The sequence below is a fragment of the Moschus berezovskii genome, chromosome 14, assembly GCF_049115385.1.
Source record: "Moschus berezovskii isolate FMDL1 chromosome 14, NW_MosBer_1.0, whole genome shotgun sequence".
Taxonomy (NCBI): Eukaryota; Metazoa; Chordata; class Mammalia; order Artiodactyla; family Moschidae; genus Moschus; species Moschus berezovskii.
This window is the reverse complement of record NC_142473.1, coordinates 37,136,538-37,153,768: the sequence shown is the minus strand read 5'-3', so window position 1 is coordinate 37,153,768 and position 17,231 is coordinate 37,136,538. Positions and strand designations below refer to the sequence as shown.

Below are 17,231 nucleotides of genomic sequence, written 5' to 3'. Positions count from 1 at the left end.
AAGGGCTTCAGATGGGATCTTTGTAGATTCTTGAAGAAGATGAAAAATTACCCACAAAAGGAAGATGGTGGGAGCTGATAAAGGACATTCCAGGCAGAACAAAGCAAGTCCAAGGCACAGAGGGTAAAATATCTCCAGTATCTGTTTCCATGAAGCCTTTCTGGTCCCACCCAGAGGAATTCATCTCCTTTCCTCTGTGTTTTCATGGCCATTTGATGAAGCCTAATTGCTGAGCCTTGACTGGACAAGGCTATGGTTTTTCCAGTGGTCATGTATGGATGTGAGAATTGGACTGTGAAGAAAGCTGATCGCCGAAGAATTGATGCTTTTGAACTGTGGTGCTGGAGAAGACTCTTGAGAGTCCCTTGGACTGCAAGGAGATCCAACCAGCCCATCCTAAAGGAGATCAGTCCTGGGTGTTCATTGGAAGGACTGATGCTAAAGCTGAAACTCCAATACTTTGGCCACCTGAGGCGAAGAGTTGACTCACTGGAAAAGACTCTGATGCTGGGAGGGATTGGGGGCGGGAGGAGACGGGGACGACAGAGAATGAGATGGCTGGATGGCATCACCGACTCGATGGACATGAGTTTGAGTGAACTCCGGGAGTTGGTGATGGACAGGGAGGCCTGGCGTGCTGTGATTCATGGGGTCGCAAAGAGTCGGACACGACTGAGTGACTGAACTGAACTGAACTGAATTGCTGAGCTGAGTGCCAAAGAATTGATGCTTTTGAACTTGTGCTACTGGTTAAGACTCTTAAGAGTCCCTTGGACAGTGAGGAGATCAGACCAGTCCATCCTAAAGGAAGTCAACCCTGAATTTTCTTTGGAAGGACTGATGCTGAAGTTCCAATACTTTGGCCACCTGATATGAAGAGTTGACTCCTTGGAAAAGACCCTGATGCTGGGAAAGATTGAGGGCAGGAGGAGAAGAGGGTGACAGAAGATGAGGTGGTTGGATGACATCACTGACTCAATGGACATGAGTTTGAGCAAACTCAGGGAGATAGTGAAGGACAGGGAAGCCTGGTGTGGGGTGTCAAGCGTCGGACACAACTTAGTGACTGAACGACAACAACAAATCACTGAGCTCTTACGCTTTCTGCTGTTGAGATGTCTGTGCTGTGGCCCTATCAGGCTACAAGGGGCAGGTTATAGCACAGACTCATCTTCTGTCCTAATTGAGCAGTAAACCCAGCAGAACAGACCCTGCTTTTTGTAAAAGATTAAGAACAAATACATCTGATATTTTGTTTCTCAATGCAAAATTTTTCATATATGTCCATGTAGTTAAATAAACACAGAAAATTGATTTATAAAACATCAGACCTTAAATATCTAGGATTCCTTCCCCACGAGAGAAATTAACAACATGAAACTAAACCAAATGGAAAAATAAGTAAAATTCCTTGCATTCCCTAAGACTTATCCCCAAGCTAACCCACATTGCTTCAGTATAGAAGGTCAATTCTCCATTGCATGTCTCAACAGTCTACTGCTTTTGAATGTTCTGTCTCAGAGGAGAGAGATTGTCCTATACCCATGTATGTGACAATTTTATCCTCCCCTGTCATTTAGAATTTCCCCATTACAGTTCAAGTTATGGGGCTGCATAATTAAACAAGTAGGAACACGCTTTCTGCCTTTTGGGGCAGAGAAACTGAGAAACCTCAGGTGTCTATGGGAAGACTTTTCCACCACATTCTTCCCAGAGCTGTATGATTTAGGGATAACTCACCCAGGGATAGTGGGCTTCCCTGTGGCTTAGATAGTAAAGAATCTGCCTGCAATGCATATGACACAGGTTCGATCCCTGTGTCAGAAAGATCCCCTGGAGAAGGAAAATGGCAACCCACTCCAGTATTCTTGCCTAGAGAGTCCCATGGACAGAAGGACCCTGGTGGGCTACAGTCCATGGGGTCATAAAGAGTCAGACATGACTGAACGACTGACCCCCAGAGATAAGAAGGTGGAGAAAGTGGCTTCGTCTTGCAGCTTTAAAATGTGAATAAACGTCCTTTTTGTGTGTATGTTTGGAAATGTTGCTTTCCAGAGCTTCACCAACCAAATTAAGTGGGTTGTGGTTTTGTTCTGTTTTGCTTTGTTGGTGGTGGGGAGAGGTTATTGGGGAAATTATACTTTACCCATCTAAGGTTCAGAGTCGTTTGAGCTTTTCAACTCTAGCAGTGTTTATCTTGTCCCCTCAATTAATATTGTTTGCTGTTTTCCTCTTTCTTTTACGTATTTGCTAAAAGTGCTGACCACTCAAGGATTTTACTCAGACCTCTGAGCACCTCTGTTGGTTTACCTTTACCTGAGAAATGCCCATATCTGGCTGTATGTTCCATCTGTGCAATCTCCCTTTTTTGGCACCATGCAGAGAGCCTGGTCGCCTTGGCCTTTCTTGGCCCTTGCCCCTCTTTGGGATGGAGCTAATCCCATGCTTTCTTTGGGCCCCACAGTGGGTTGGTTTCTGCTCTCCTGCGCCACCTGCTGTAACCTGCTCCAAATGCAGCCTTCCGGGCTCCAGTCCCAGGCTCCCCACAGGAGCCAGAGCCAAAACCACAGCCCAGCCAGATGTTACTTGGGCTGCCAGATTTCTGTTCTGGTCTTATCTGTGCTGCCTCCACTGGCTCACCCGATCAGAGTCCCAAATGTCCCCAGATGACTTGCCTTAAGTCACGCAGACCCTCAGCATCTTGGCCAGAAGAAAGGAGGCTGCCAGTGTCGGGGTTGGTTGGTGATCAGGGGCTCCTGCCAGCTTGCTGAATATGTGGTCAGTGGATGCCAGCCTCTGCCCAGTGGCAAAAACGCAAATGGATTTCTGTCACAATATCAACAAACCCAGGGCACTGATCCTTTCATGGGCTCACCAACATGTCCCCAACATGTCCCTTAACTTAGCCACTAGTTTTCTCTCAAGCTGCTCAGGAACCAGAAACTTTTTTTTTTTTTTTTTTTAAGCACTCTGGACTTTCTTATATTCTCGCAAAACTTGGTAATTCTAATCAAGGCACCCCAAAGAAAGGGGAGTGCTGCTATGTATTCCCTATTCTAGGTTACAGATCTCTTGATGGTCAGGACTTTGGCATGTGTTTATTCTCTCTCACACAGCCTGGCACATAGTAGGTGATTCCCAGAAGCTTGTTGAAATGCATAGATTCTCTCCAGCCAAAATCCTTCTTGAAAGTCCTTCTCTATTCTCCTGTTTAAAGTAAAAACTGTCAGATCTGAGATTCTGATAGTTCATTCCTGATTTAAACCTGAAAAAAAAAAAGTGTGACTTGGTAGAAAGAAATGATGAGTGATAGCTGTGATTTCTGTTTGTACTCTGATAAGGATGAGGATGTTCACCAGCTGTTGTCTCCAGCTGAGGTTACAAAAAGTAGCAACATGTGTGTGCAGGGGAGAGTTGGGTTAGATAAGAGATAGAACTTCCTGAGAGCAAAGGTTACAGTAGACTCTTATAAATTATGAATGGGGGTTTATGCCAGCAATCATGATAGATACACATCCATTGAATTCCATTAACATTTATTAAGTTCTTACATGTTGCCAACACTGTGCTAGAAGGTTGATAACATATAATTCCTGACCACAGAGAAAACTGAGACACATAAGCAGACTATTTAAAATCATTTCCTAAGTGCTACAAGAGAGGTGTGCCTGGGGCATTGTGGGACCATGATGAAGGGGCACTAACTCAAGCTATATAGCTAGGGCTTCCTGAAAGAGGTGGTATATGTATTGTGTTTTACCACTGGATGAGAGATATCTCAGTGAAAAATGCAATCAGTGCATTTTTGAAAAGGTGAATAGTTGGATTAATTGATGTAGAAACATCTGTAGATCACAGAAAATCCCTTCAGTCCTTCTGAGTTGAGTCATTTGCAGAATGATATTGTCTCATCGGAAATGTCTTAACAATCCTGGTGGCAAAAGAGTGCTCAGTTTTCTATTCCATTATTGAGATAGCCTTTCATAATTTTAGAATGTAAAGGTAAAGGAGGGAATTTTATTTTCTCCACATGTCATGGTCCTTTAAGCAGCCTCTGTGTTTCAAAATCCTGACCACTGCAGAGCTGGCATGCTCTGAATGCGTCAGATTTGACATATCTTGGGGCTGCACACAGAGCTGTGCAGATAGGAGCCCTAGAGAGGGTATTCTCCATGCAATCTAGGGGGCCACAGCCTGCCTGCTGGATTGGCAAGAATAGACAGGCTGCTACCTAGCAGCTCTCTCAACAGTTACTCCTTGGTCTGTGTGTGTGTGTTTTAAATTAATTTTTACTGGCGTATAGTTGATTTAAATATTGTGTTAGTTTCAGGTATACAGCAAAGTGAGCCAGTTATACATATATCCACTTTTTAATATTCTTTTTCCATAGAGATGATTACAGCGTATTGACTAGCATTGCTTGTGTCGTATAGTAGGTTCTTTAAGTTGTCTCCTCTGTATACAGTGGTGTGTTTATGTCAGTCTCCGTCCTTCAGTTTATCCCTCCCTGCCCCTTTCCACCTTGGTGACCTTAGGTTTCTTTTCATCTTAAGTTTCTTTACATCCGTGACTCTATTTTGTTTTGTAAATTAGTTCATTTAAATAGCTACCCTTTGAATTCCAACAGATAATTCTACCAGGCCCCATTGTACAGATGGGAAAACTGAGACTTAAGACCATGAAGCCACTTCCTAAGTCCTGGGGAATAATGGGTGACTGCCATGTGTTAATTTAGCCTCTTGTTTGTCACTTCAGTGCTGCAGCTAGTACCTCCCCAGGGTGGGAACCTCTGAGAGGCAATTTTCCCAGAAAGAAGTGCTTTTGAAATGGCAGGCCAGTTAGTAATGGCCTGTTTCCACTGGATACCCGGCTTACTGGACGGGCATGGTGGGGGTGGGGGTTCCCGGCCTCCTCCAGGGAGGTCATTCAGCCCCAGCCATGGCAGCTGGTGTCTCCAGGCTCATACGAGGGGGGACAAAGAGTGCAGCCCCGGCTGCGGACCCGAGCCCTCCACGCCCACTCGCCCAAGGCTGCCCTGTGGGGTCCGTGCCAGGCGCTGTGCCACCTCTCCACCCCCTGCCAGGGCCCCTTCGCTCATCTGCTCACTCGCAGAACTCCTGAATGGGTCTTTGTGTGCACCCCAGGAGTTGGCTAGGCAGAGCCCCGATCGAAATGCTGGACCGAGATATCTCCTCTGGGTCCAGGCGCCGCTCGGCGCACTGCCCATCTTGTGGGAGGCAGGTCTTTATTTTGCTGCTGGCTTGTTCTGTTATTTAGGAGCGAGCTGGGGCCCGGGTGAATGGGAGAATGTTCTTCACTCCTGCACAGTGCGGTCATGGCCAGGGCCATGGGGATGGTGGTGCCTGGGTCCCTTCCTGGAGCTCTCTTTGCTAAATATTTTGCCCTCAGAGGTGACTCTACTAATATTAATACCAAGAGGGGCAGTTAAATGGTCCCACCTTAGGTGCCAGGCATTGTGTTAATAAAGGTTTGATCCCATTGAGTTAAGTCATCTCAACAATACCATGAGATATGTCCCCATTATTATCCCCATTTCACAGGTGAGGAAACCAAGGTCAGGAATGTTAAGTAACTTACCCTGATGATTCTGCACACAGATTGAATGGCCTTCAGGACATCACTCACCAGACATGAAAGTCCTAAGGCCGCTTCTTGCTTGGCCCCTTGAGCAATCACCAGGCTCCAGGGGGCTGGCTGCCTCAGGGAAAGCTAAAAAGAAGCAAAGCCTGGTTCTGGCAAAAGACAGACAGCCTTAGGCTTTCTCAAGTCTCATTTTGTTTATACTGTCACCCCTTTGTGCTCTTTTTAAAAATAAAGTCAAGAGTAACATTTTATTTTTTGAGATAGAAGAAAGTAGGGACTTCCCTATAGCTCAAATGGTAAAGAATCTGCCTGCACTGCAGGAGACCAGGGTTCGATCCCTGGGTCAGGAAGATCCTCTGGAGAAGGGCATGGCAACCGACTCCAGTATTCTTGCCTGGAGAATCCCATGGACAGAGAAGCCTAGCAGGCTACAGAGGGGCCACAAAGAGTCAGACATGGCTGAGCGACTAACACACACACACACGGACATATAAGGAAAAAATTGAGGAAATTTTTCTAAAGAGCCCTACCCTCACTCTCAGGAAATAAAATGGTTTTGTGAGGCAAACACAACTGAAAACTGGAGCCCAGGATTGGCCTTGGGGAGACCCTCTGCTGTGGCCTGGCGTCCTGCTCTCATGAGGGGATAGAGCGTAATTCAAGGTGGCTGAATCTTCAGTGCTCTCTAGGCAGGTTGAAGTTCAGGCACCAGTTTGGCTTTGGCTTTTTTCTTAGTAGATAGAAGCAGTGGTCATGGTGCCATCTGTATTCACACCCATCTGGCAGGGCTGCCTAGCTTGAGTGATGTGGTCCAGGGCAATCTTACGGAGCAAAGCTCAGTGGCCCTTTTCAGGCACAGACATTATAACCATGGATTTTAGAACAATCCTGTTAGCTGAGCCAAATGGCCAGCTGGAAAGGGCTGTGATTATTTCTCTACTGGCAGAGAGGCTAGAGTCATCTATGGTCAAACAGACATAAACAGCAGAAGGAATGCAGTTTAGATCTTGAGCAGAACTTCCCAGCTGTGTATCACGGTGTACTGATAATCAGGCACAATAGATTGTCCTTTAGAGTCTGTATTTGCTTGTTTCTTTTCTTCATTTTCTCTCTTTTTTTTTTTTTTCTTTTTTAAGAAAAGATTCCTCTTCACCCCTAGGCTCTTATTGCAGTACATACTACTTCTGGGAGAAGGGAAATGAAAGCGTCAGAGGCCTTATGGAGAGGGAGATTCCTTGATGTCCATCTTTCACACGTGACAAGAAGCTGTATAGAATTGGAATCTTCAGAATCGTGTGTGATATGGTGTGTTCCCCTCTTTCCCCCACTGTGAAGAGTTAATATCCACTCCTAGCCACTGTTGCAGTCAGCCCCAGAAATGACAGTGCTGTCAGGACGTGTGAAGTAACTGAGTAATTTTTCTATGCATTATTCTCCAGGTTGCTTTCTATGATCTTTATGCATTGCTCTGATACCCAAGGATCTTTACCCAAACATATTTCTCCATGAAACCATTCGTGTCATCACGGAGTATTATTAGGGTCTAATTGTGGTGATACATAATAAATACTTGTGTTTTCAGTAACTGAAGCATAAGCATGGCAAAGAAATCCCCCTCAAAGTCAAGAGAATAGTCTGTGGACATTTGTGGCCCTGAAATGCAGGGTACCGAACCAATAAGAGTCACAATTGCCCGTGAGCTCCCCGTTCTGTTCCAGATCTTCTCCGCTCGAGCTGTGGTCATTCTGTCGTGTTTTTCTTAGTAGTCCCTTGTTCCTTTTTTACTGTGCTCATCTCATTTCTGAGAGTGGAACTCACTGTTAAAAGATGTGATAGTGTTAAAGTGAGCAGAATTCAAGAGTTGAGGAATAATTCAGGATAAGCACAGGAAAGGACTTTCTGATTGTGACAAGGCGAATGCAGAGGAGAGAAGCCCGTTGAAATAGGACAAGTGAAAGTTACCGCTAGTACGTGGGCTACTGAAGCTTGAGCAACTTTCTGGGTCTCAGTCCTTTATTCGTAGGGTGATATGTGAGTCTCTGGACAGTTTCCTCTTTGTGAATAAAGCTGTCCCTTTATCCATTGGATTTTGGTTGGTAAGCAATGCAGGATCACCATGTTTGGACTGTGAACAGGAGGCAACAAAGCCTCACCAGGAGTGAACAGAGAGGCATGTATCAGGAAGACTCAAGTGCGAGTCATGTGTAAAATGGATTACAGCTGGTAGAAGCTGTTATTGGGAAACTAAATGGGAAGATAGAGGAGACGTCCAGCAGAGAAAAAATGAGACCATCAGCCGAGGATGACGGCAGCAAGAATCAAAGAAAAGGACTGATTCAAGAAACAGAGGGAGAAAGAATGGACAGAGCTTGGCAGCTAAGCAGCCAGGAAGGAGGGGCTTGGGAGGGAGGAAGTCACTCTGACACAGTCGCCATGCCCTCTCCCTGGGGAGCAGTTGGGCGTTTGTCCAGTGGCCAGTGGGAGTAACTGAACTTTCTGCACTTTTCTTGCTGAGAAACAAGGAGAGAGGAGCAGTGGCCCATTCGCTCTGTAAACTCACCCCTATGACCCATTGTTATGGGTAAACCATGGCCTTGACATAGGGTGAGTGGGATCATATGACTCCATTGCCACTGCTGTGGCCCCACTCTTAAAGGTGATGCTTTCTGACCCTCAGGTTACTGTGAGTTACTGGGGCTCTCTGCACGCAGAAGCAGGGAGAATTCTCCAAAGAACTGAGAGGGAAACATTTTTTTTAGCAGAACGTGCCATGGCAGTATCCTGCATGACCAGTAGCACTGGGTGACATTCACTGTTGTGAATGACTTCACACGTTCACTCTTCTTGTTACCATTTTCCAACTCATAATTCCAAGGCTCTGGTACCAGATTTCCTTGGTTTTAATGCTGAAATGGGGAATGAATGGCAGTTGGCTTCTGTGTTCATTGCTGTCATGCAGCCTAAAAACAGCAGGCATTAGGAAGGGTAGTGAAGATGGCATCCTATTTGCCTTCAAGATGAAAGAGTTCAGTGTGGGACCGCTGGCCTTGTCTCAATGGCATCTCCCTGCCAGCCTCTCAGATAACCCGGCATCACATTCTTTACCCTGACTCCAGAACAAGAAAGAATATTCTTTCAGTAAGCAAAGCCCAGATGACTAAAGCTCTTTCTTTAAAACAAAAAGCCCAGGGGGTTTCCTCTTAGGATCCAGGTTGGTCTCTGGCCAAGGACCTATGAAATCCCCTGAAGATGAGCATCTCTGAAGGATCCAGCTGTATTAATTAAGGGCAAGCAATTTGACTTTTATCACAACCTGATTTGATTTCCCACATTGAGGCTGCTTTTAGCCTAAGGTATCTCCCCCGACCCGCCTTGGTTAGAAATGTCAGTGTCTATTCTTCATTAGTTAATATAGGAAAACTGAGCATCCTTGTGAGGTCAGGTAACCTTCAGTTTGTAAATTTCCCACCAAAGCATGGAAGCGGGGTTACTTCTGCCTGTCATGTTCGCACTGTGGCTGGAAAATGCTAGAGAACTTCTGGGTCAGACAGTGCGGTGTGCTTTCGATGAGCCCATTCCCAGGAGGGTTTTCAGTATCAAGCCTCCTGCTCATAATGCCAGGTTTTTTGATAAACTTGTTGAAGTCACCTTCTAGTTTCCTAGAAGGTATTTATCCATCTACAAAGGAGACTTGCCCTGATTTCTTTAGGTTGAAAATGACAAGTTGGGTCCTGGAACCCTTTATTTTCCATCTGAGTAGGAGAACTCAGTACTGAATGACTGCTCTAGGTATTTCTGGATACTTATGGGTCATCTTGTCCTGTAAGAATGTGTCCAAATCTTACTTTTCAAGAGACTCTGTTTTCCCATCTGAAGAATACCCTCAGACTATGCCTGTGAACTTGCAACTCTGTTACCTTTGTTATCCATACACTGATGCCAAGAATTGAGGATGCAATTCTATGATCATCATCTTATTGTTGCAGGGCTATTTGGCTAATCTTGCAGGCACCTCTCAGAGACAGTCTGTTCTCAGTGATCTGCACATGGATTACATGCTTAGTGAATTAGTCACAGATAATTTTTAATTCCAAACTGGCTGTGTGACTGCTTGACAGGCTCCTGTGAACATACTCCTCAAGGTTTTCCCCTCATCCAGGAACACCTGGGGAACATTCTACATTCTAATGTTCACATAATAGAAAATAAATGGGAAAGTAAGCTGATTGAAAAGTCATCAAATGTGACAATTTCCAAATCAGGAAAAAAACAACTTTGGAGTAATCCCTAATGGAATTGGATTATTTCTACCCAAACATCCCTCTATGATTATTTAAAAAAATAATAAAGAAAAATCAAGCAATATATAGACTGACTTCATCTTCCTCCCAAAGCCACAACTTACAAGAATGGAATGGCAATATTGAATCCTAAATTGAGTGGAAGCTCAGGAATGAGAGAGGGTATTGACACACATAAATTCTTCTGCCAACTTGGGATCCCATGGGGCTTGTACTAAAAGCTTCCCTAGTCCTTTCTCAAGACGGTCTTCAAGGGAGCTGACTCTGAGCCATCTGGTCCATCCACTTAAGTGAAATGAAACCCAATCAAGCAAGGTAGAACCAAAATGAAAATCAGTTGCGCCTTGTCCCATCTTTGGTCGAGGCCTCCTGTGCCTCTACCACCTTAAATGTGGAGCGTGTGCGTTCTGCGTACAGACTGCATGGGGTGGGCCCCTGCCCTTTTCAGGGAGGGAATGTAAGCAGATCCCCAAAGAAACTGCCTGGCTCAGCAATTTAGGGGCTTGTTGTGACTGGCCTGGCCTAAAAGAATTCAGCAAGCTGCACCTTTGCCAAGGAAAATGCAAACGCTTCCCCGAAACAGGCGTTGAGGGTGATGGGCTCATCTGTGAACCCAAGCAGGAAAAGCAAGGCAGACAGAACATTCAGGAAATCGGAGAGGCTCCTTAGAGATGGTTTTCTCACTGAGCCATGGGCGGAGGCCACACGAGCTGATGAAGTGATACCCGGCAGGGTGAGTGGGGTCCAGAGTGGAAGGAGCTCGGACGGACGGCTTCCTCCTTCCATCCTGAACCTCCTGATCTCCCTGAGGAGTACAGCCCCATTTCTTACCTAGTTTGGCTTCTCCCTGGTGCCCCAGTGGTCCTCTGCTGGGCTTGGCATCTACCGCCTTGCCCTGGACCCTGAGAAGTTGTCAGGGGTGCTCTCAGCTCTTCTGAGGCCAGGGAGAACCCTGCCATGACCTGACTCCTTCTGCTTCTGGTGGCTCCTCGCTTCTCTCTTTTTGTTAAAAATGTAAAAAGAGCACAGACCCTATTTTGTACATCATCTTGTGGCTCAGACAGGAGAGAATCTGCCTGCAATACAGAAGACCCAGGCTCGATCCCTGGGTCAGGAAGATTCCCTGCAGCAAGGAATGGCAATCCACTTCAGTATTCTTGCCTAGAGAATTCCACGGATGGAGGAGCCTGGTGAGCTACAGTCTTTGGGGTTGCCAAAGAGTCAGGCGACTAACACTTTAACTTACTCAAATCCCTCTATACTTCTTGGTAGACGTTTTACATTTGGCTGCCACCTGCCCCCGCTCCAACTTTGTGATTTCCAAGTCCATAGGCCTGGTGGCCCAACTATATACCTTGTGCTGACCATAGTCCCCAGCTGTAGCTGTTACTAAATCAGTGGTTGTTAGTTGACAGATAGTAATTAAGATTACTACAGGACATTCTTTAGCATGATTTTTTTTTTTTTTTGCTAACACTTGTATTTCTATTTCTATCACATGTGTGAGCATATAGGAGGTGTTCAGTCAACACATGACGGATTCAGATCTTTCTGATGGATTAACGATCTTTTGCAGCCAGGAAGAAACTAAGTCTTATGATGAGTCCGGCTTCCTCTCTGCTTCTTTGCACTCAGAAGATCTTTCAGGACTTTGTTTTTACTGCACCCCTCAGCATTTACCCTTATACCCACCTCTCACCATCTCTCGAGACCCACGATGGTTTTGGAAGCATCCCTGGCATCTCGGACATCCCTTGAGGGTCTCTCCTCACTTCTCCCTACCTCTGAATTCCCTTATTGGTCTCTTGTCTCTCCCTTTTCCTCCAGCCTTAAACTCTGTGTCTTTTCCCCTCCTCCTTAAGCCGTCTGTCCTCTCAATCAGAGGTCAGTTCTTTAATGCGTCGTTTCTCTTGTCTGCCACATCTACCAGCTTTGCCCTCATTTTATAACTCTACCCCAGCCCTCATCATACAAGCAAGCCACACACATACCACATACCAGCATCCCTCAAAGTCCCACACCTTGTTTTCTTCCTTGTTAGCAAGCTTCACCTTTTTAATTGCTCCTGCCCCTATTCTTCCCTCTTCCCACCTGGCACAGGAAGTCTCACACATACTCAGAAGATACAATGACAGGCAACAGTTTCACCTATGCTTTTTATCAGTACTGCGTGTCATGATACACTCACACTGGAGGTGGTATTTTTATTTTATTTTTTTCATGTTTTGAAGTACAGTTGATTTACAGTGTTGTGTTAGCTTCAGGTTATAGCTGGTGTTTCAGTTCTACATATCAATCCTTTTTCAGATTCTTTTCCATTACAGGTTATTATGAAATATTGAGATAGTTCCCTGTGCTGTACAGTAGGTCCTTTTTGGTTGTCCATTTTATATATAGTAATGTATTCATTGCATCCTCCTAATTTATCCCCCTCCCCTGCAATTTCCCCTTTGGTTTGTTTTCTGTCTGTGGGTCTATTTCTGTTTCGTAAATACATTTATTTGCATTGGAGGTGATATTGTTAAAATTTACTATAATCTGGCTTTTATAATCCTTATTAATTTTAGGTTCTGTCTTTACATTCTGACATAATGCATACCATTTTTCTTTTCCTTTGTTTTCATGTCTTACTGATGCATTTTACGTGTGTATATTTTTGCTCATTTCCCCATTAGAATGGCCAACAATGAAATTAACTTTGGAGGCAGCCTTCAAATAGAGATCAGGCAACACTCAAACAGAGAAGATAAGGAAGAAATTCAGACATGTAGAGTGGGAAGGGGGGAATCTTTGACAAGCTGGCTTCTAAACATCTCTTTTAAAACCTGAGAGTCTCCATAACCTGATGAGCATATGGGAATATGGCCTTCTCCTTTGTGTTTTGCACTATACTAAATGGTATTTGCCTCACCTGGGAAGTACTTAAATATTGGAATTACCTGAGAGAGTGAAATAAATGATTTCTGTTCAAGGGAAAGAGAGGATAAGACGTAAGCACATTTTTGATTTAGGTTATCACTGAATATATTAGGGCGTGAGATCCCTCAATAGGAGTTACATGCTCTATGGGAGGATTTTCTGCATTTCTTTTGTCCTTTCTCCTTGTGGCACTCAGGTTGTTCAGAGACCCCAACACTCTCAGAGCTAGAGGGATGCCTGGGGTTATTTCTATCCAGGAGGTCTTCCTGCCTGGGCCCATCCTTTGACCAAGGAACTTCCAACAACAGAACCCTCCTGATCTTCTCCAGACAGAGCCGATCCTTTTACTTTTGGATTGAACTAGCAGAATGTTTTTCTTTTGTGGGTCAAAAAACATTCTCTTTGGAGTTTCTCCCCATTGGTTTCGCCCTATTCCCTCAAACCTAGAGCAAATCCAATCACTTTCTACCTGAGAGCCGTCTGGATAGTCGAAGACGGCGGTCATTTCCTATATGGAGTTGTATCTTCACCTGCAAAAACATTTCCACTTTTCCAGAGTCCTCCTGAAATTACTGCTGGTCTCTTCTACACTATGGCTGTTCTATTATCAGCATGCTTGCTTTTGCCTGCTGTGGGATCCAGAGCAGAAGGGGATGCTCCCCAAAGGGGAACAAGAGTCTCCCTCCCACCCCCGTCATTTTCGTGTTCTTCTACCCCTGACCCTGTGTCCTTCACATGCTCCAGGCCCTCTGTTATTTCCTCCTCTGGAAGTATTCCTGGATTCTTATTCCATCCTTCATAGCAGACCTGTCACTGAAGGTCCTCAGGTTGAGATCCAGTTACATGAAAAGGAATCTTTTGTTTTGATTTTGCAGCTTTCCATGAATTCTCCAAATCCTTAGTGCTGTCTTTTTCACTTGACTTCAGTTTATAACAACGTGTAAGCATCTTCACGCCAGGGGGGCCTGGTGTGCTGCAGTCCAGCGGGTCACAAAGAGTCAGACACGACTGGGCAACTGAACAACAACAAGCATCTTCAGGGTGGGTTGCCTTTTTTGTAATCAGTCCAGAGCCCAGGATAGGTCTGAGAAATATGTAATGAGGCTGTATTATGAGTTGACATTTCTCCTTCATTGCGTCATTTCATTTTCTTTTGCCCAGGGTGTTTGTGTGTTTGGTTTGTCTTCAGTCCTATAGTGTCAAGGTTGCTTATAGAGAAGGAGCCAATGAAGAAGCCATTTATTTTTATTGGAGGATAATTATTTTACAATATCCTGATGCTCTCTTAAAAAGCAGAAACATCACTTTGCTGACAAAGGTCCCTATAGTCAAAGCTATTCTTTTTCCAGTAGTCATGTATGGATGTGAGAGTTGGACCATAAAGAAGGCTGAGCACTTAAGAATTGATGCTTTCCATTTGTCATGCTGGAGAAGACTCTTGAGAGTCCCTTGGACTGCAAGGAGATCAAATCAGTCAATCCTAAAGGAAATCAACCCTGAATATTGAAGTTCTGATGCTAAAGCTTGAAGCTCCAATACTTTGGCCACCTGATGCGACTCAATGGAAAAGACCCTGGTGCTGGGAAAGATAGAGGGCAGGAGGAGAAGAGAGCAACAGAAAAGGAGATGGTTGGATGGCATCATTGACTTTAATGGACATGAGTTTAAGCAAACTCCAAGAGATAGTGAAGGACAGGGAAGCCTGGCGTGCTTGGACATGACTTGGCTGCTGAACAACAACTACCATACATCAACATGAATCGGCCATAGGCATAGGTGTGTCCCCTCCCTCCTGAACCCCCAAATCTATTATTTTTACTCCCAGTTCAGTCTTTCTACATGGTTCAGCACAGAGCTGCTACCAACATCAGGGAGGTAATGGAGTTTATATAGAGATCAGTGGGGACTGGCTTGAGTTTTGGCTTGCTGAAAGTAGTATGCAGTGGCCCCAGTCCCCTGGCCAGGACAGCTAGAAGAGTCATGGAGGCAATATGATATGGTGGAAAGAGCTCCAGCCTGAAGCAGATCTAGGTTTGATTCTTATCATGGTCACTTATTTTATGGGCACTTAACCAGTCTGAACTCAGTTTCTTCATCTGTAAAATGGGGCTAACTCAACTCCATCTCAGAAATGGCATGAAGGTAAAACGAGACAGTGTGCCACCACACATGTAGTGGCATGTGAACTCTGGCCAGGGCACTGTTGTCATTCTGTAGTTTCCTTACTCTGTTCTAGCAAATAACGAGCATCCCAGCAGGCCCACTGGCTGTTTCCTCTGCTTTTGATATAATCACATAATGATGCAATCTCTCTGGCGGGCTTGCTCTGCGTCTCCTGTCTGTGTCACACCCAGCACCCTGTCCTCGTGATTGCCCAGTCGATCAATATCAATACTCCTTCAGGGTGCAGCTTATTGCCCTGCGCCAAGGAAGGTCTGGGAGTCCCCCCCATCCCCATCTCTCCAGAGACTGAGTACAGTCTAAATGGGGGAAGGGCAAGGAAGTTGGGAGACTCGGGCCCTTAACTCCACCGGCTTCTCTAGGGCACTGGATACCTTTCTTGGGTGCATGATCCTCTGATTCTGTTTGCAGATGGAGTGGTATATTTGATTTCCTCCTTGCCTGCCAGGGTGGGGCTTCCCTGATGGCTCAGATGGCTGAGTCTGCTTGCAATGCCAGAGACCGGGGTTCCATCCCTGGGTCAGGAAGAAGAAGGAATTCCCTGGAGAAGGGAATGGCAACCCACTGCAGTATTCTTGCCTGTAGAATCCCATGGACAGAGAACCTGGCAGGCTACAGTCCATGGGGTCTCAAAAGAGTCAGACAAGACTGAGCGACTGATGCTTTCACTTTCATTGCTACTTGCCTGTCAGGGTAGGTAGGAATGAATGAGGTGGAATCTCTCCAGAGAAAGACACTGTTTGAACATAACAGTCTGTTTCCATCAAGGTGGGGAGAAGGAAGTTGCCAGGACTCCAAAAGGCCAGGTGTCAACACTGGTGCGAATCCAGGAGCCTGGACCATCCTCCTCTCCTCAGATGGCGGACATCACGCCCCACTCCCCCAGAAGAGCCCCATGTGAATATCTGACTTCATGATCCATTAGGGAATTGGACATGAAACAGAGGCAAGTGGTGGCCAATCACCACGTCCACACAGAGCATAAACTGCAAACTCATGACTCATGCCATACCTGGACCAGAGACCCCCAGACACTGGGAACTCTGTCTCCCCAGACTGTTTCTCTGGTCAATTATGGAGGACCTTGACCCTGCAGCTCACGCTGGGACAGTTATTTGTGGCTGGAACGGGTCTCCACAGCCCCTGGCGGGGGCACGCCCCTGGGGTGTGTGCACACCTCTCCCTGCTCCTCCCCGAGGCCCTGGCTTGGCTGGGTACCGCCTTGCCATGCCCCGCATCTTCCACAAGGGGGAGCCCCCGGAGGGCAGCGGAATTTGGGAAGCGCTGAAGTTTTCTCCTCCTGTCCTCTAGCTGATTTTCCCCGAACCCAACTGTTAGATTCCTTTGTTGCAATGTGGGGGCCTGAGCTGACACTTTTGGAGGCTGCGGGTGAGAACCACAGCTGATCTGCCATCTTTCCTCGTTTGTTGTTCTTTACCTAGCATCATCAGCTGAGGAGGAAAAGTAACAAAGAACTTGAAGACTTTCATGGCTCCCAGGCCCCGGATGGTGGCAGGCGGCATCAGGCAGCTTCAGACAGAGAACCGTGGAAGCTGAGGGGCAGCCGGGATGCGCCTGGGGCTGCAAAGCCCAGGTAGGTACCTGGGAGGTGTTGACAGAGGGGCACCCGGGGCCCAGAGCCTCTGATGGTGGGAAAAGTGGACGGGCAGGAGGGATGGAGGACGAGCAGTGCAGACAGGACCTGGGAGGTTGAGGGAGAGTGAGGGAGGAGCCCCAAAAGAGTCCAGAAGAAAAAGTGATGCAAAACTGTGACCTTGAAGCCGGAGAGGGAGGGTTTGGGGGCTGACTCAGAGACTTTATTTGAAGTTGGTTCCAGCTCGGCTGCCCTAGAAACTTTATAGGACATCAGAGGCCGGGAGTTTGAGAGCGAAGGCTCAGTTGCACAAGAAATTTCAAAGTGAGTAGGTGTGCCTGGGAGTCTCTCTAACCATTCGGGTTGTGTGTCATTGAGCCACAACTACTCCGGCTATTCTGCCTAAACCAGGAGGATTCCTCACCTGATGGTGTGTTCAGGTTCTCTCCACCTGGAACCACAGTCTCGGGCGTTTGCTCCATGCTTCCAATGCACACAGTTACTCTCGAGAATGACTGGGAGGCAAGTTCTCATTCTGCCACTTAGTGAGATTCACTTAAGCAAGGAAACCTCAGCGTCTTCATTTTCCTTGTCTACAAACGGAGATAATAATGTAATATATTACTGATGAG

General features: G+C 46.1%; 1 long non-coding RNA gene across 1 annotated transcript in view; it reads left to right on the top strand.

Moving 5' to 3' along the window:
* Positions 1 to 17,231, top strand: part of LOC129554452 (uncharacterized) — a 215,094-nt gene that overhangs the window by 170,584 nt on the left and 27,279 nt on the right. The window contains exon 3 of the long non-coding RNA XR_008685602.2: positions 16,448 to 16,599. This is a non-coding gene — a long non-coding RNA (uncharacterized LOC129554452). The remainder of the gene's footprint in view (positions 1 to 16,447; positions 16,600 to 17,231) is intronic.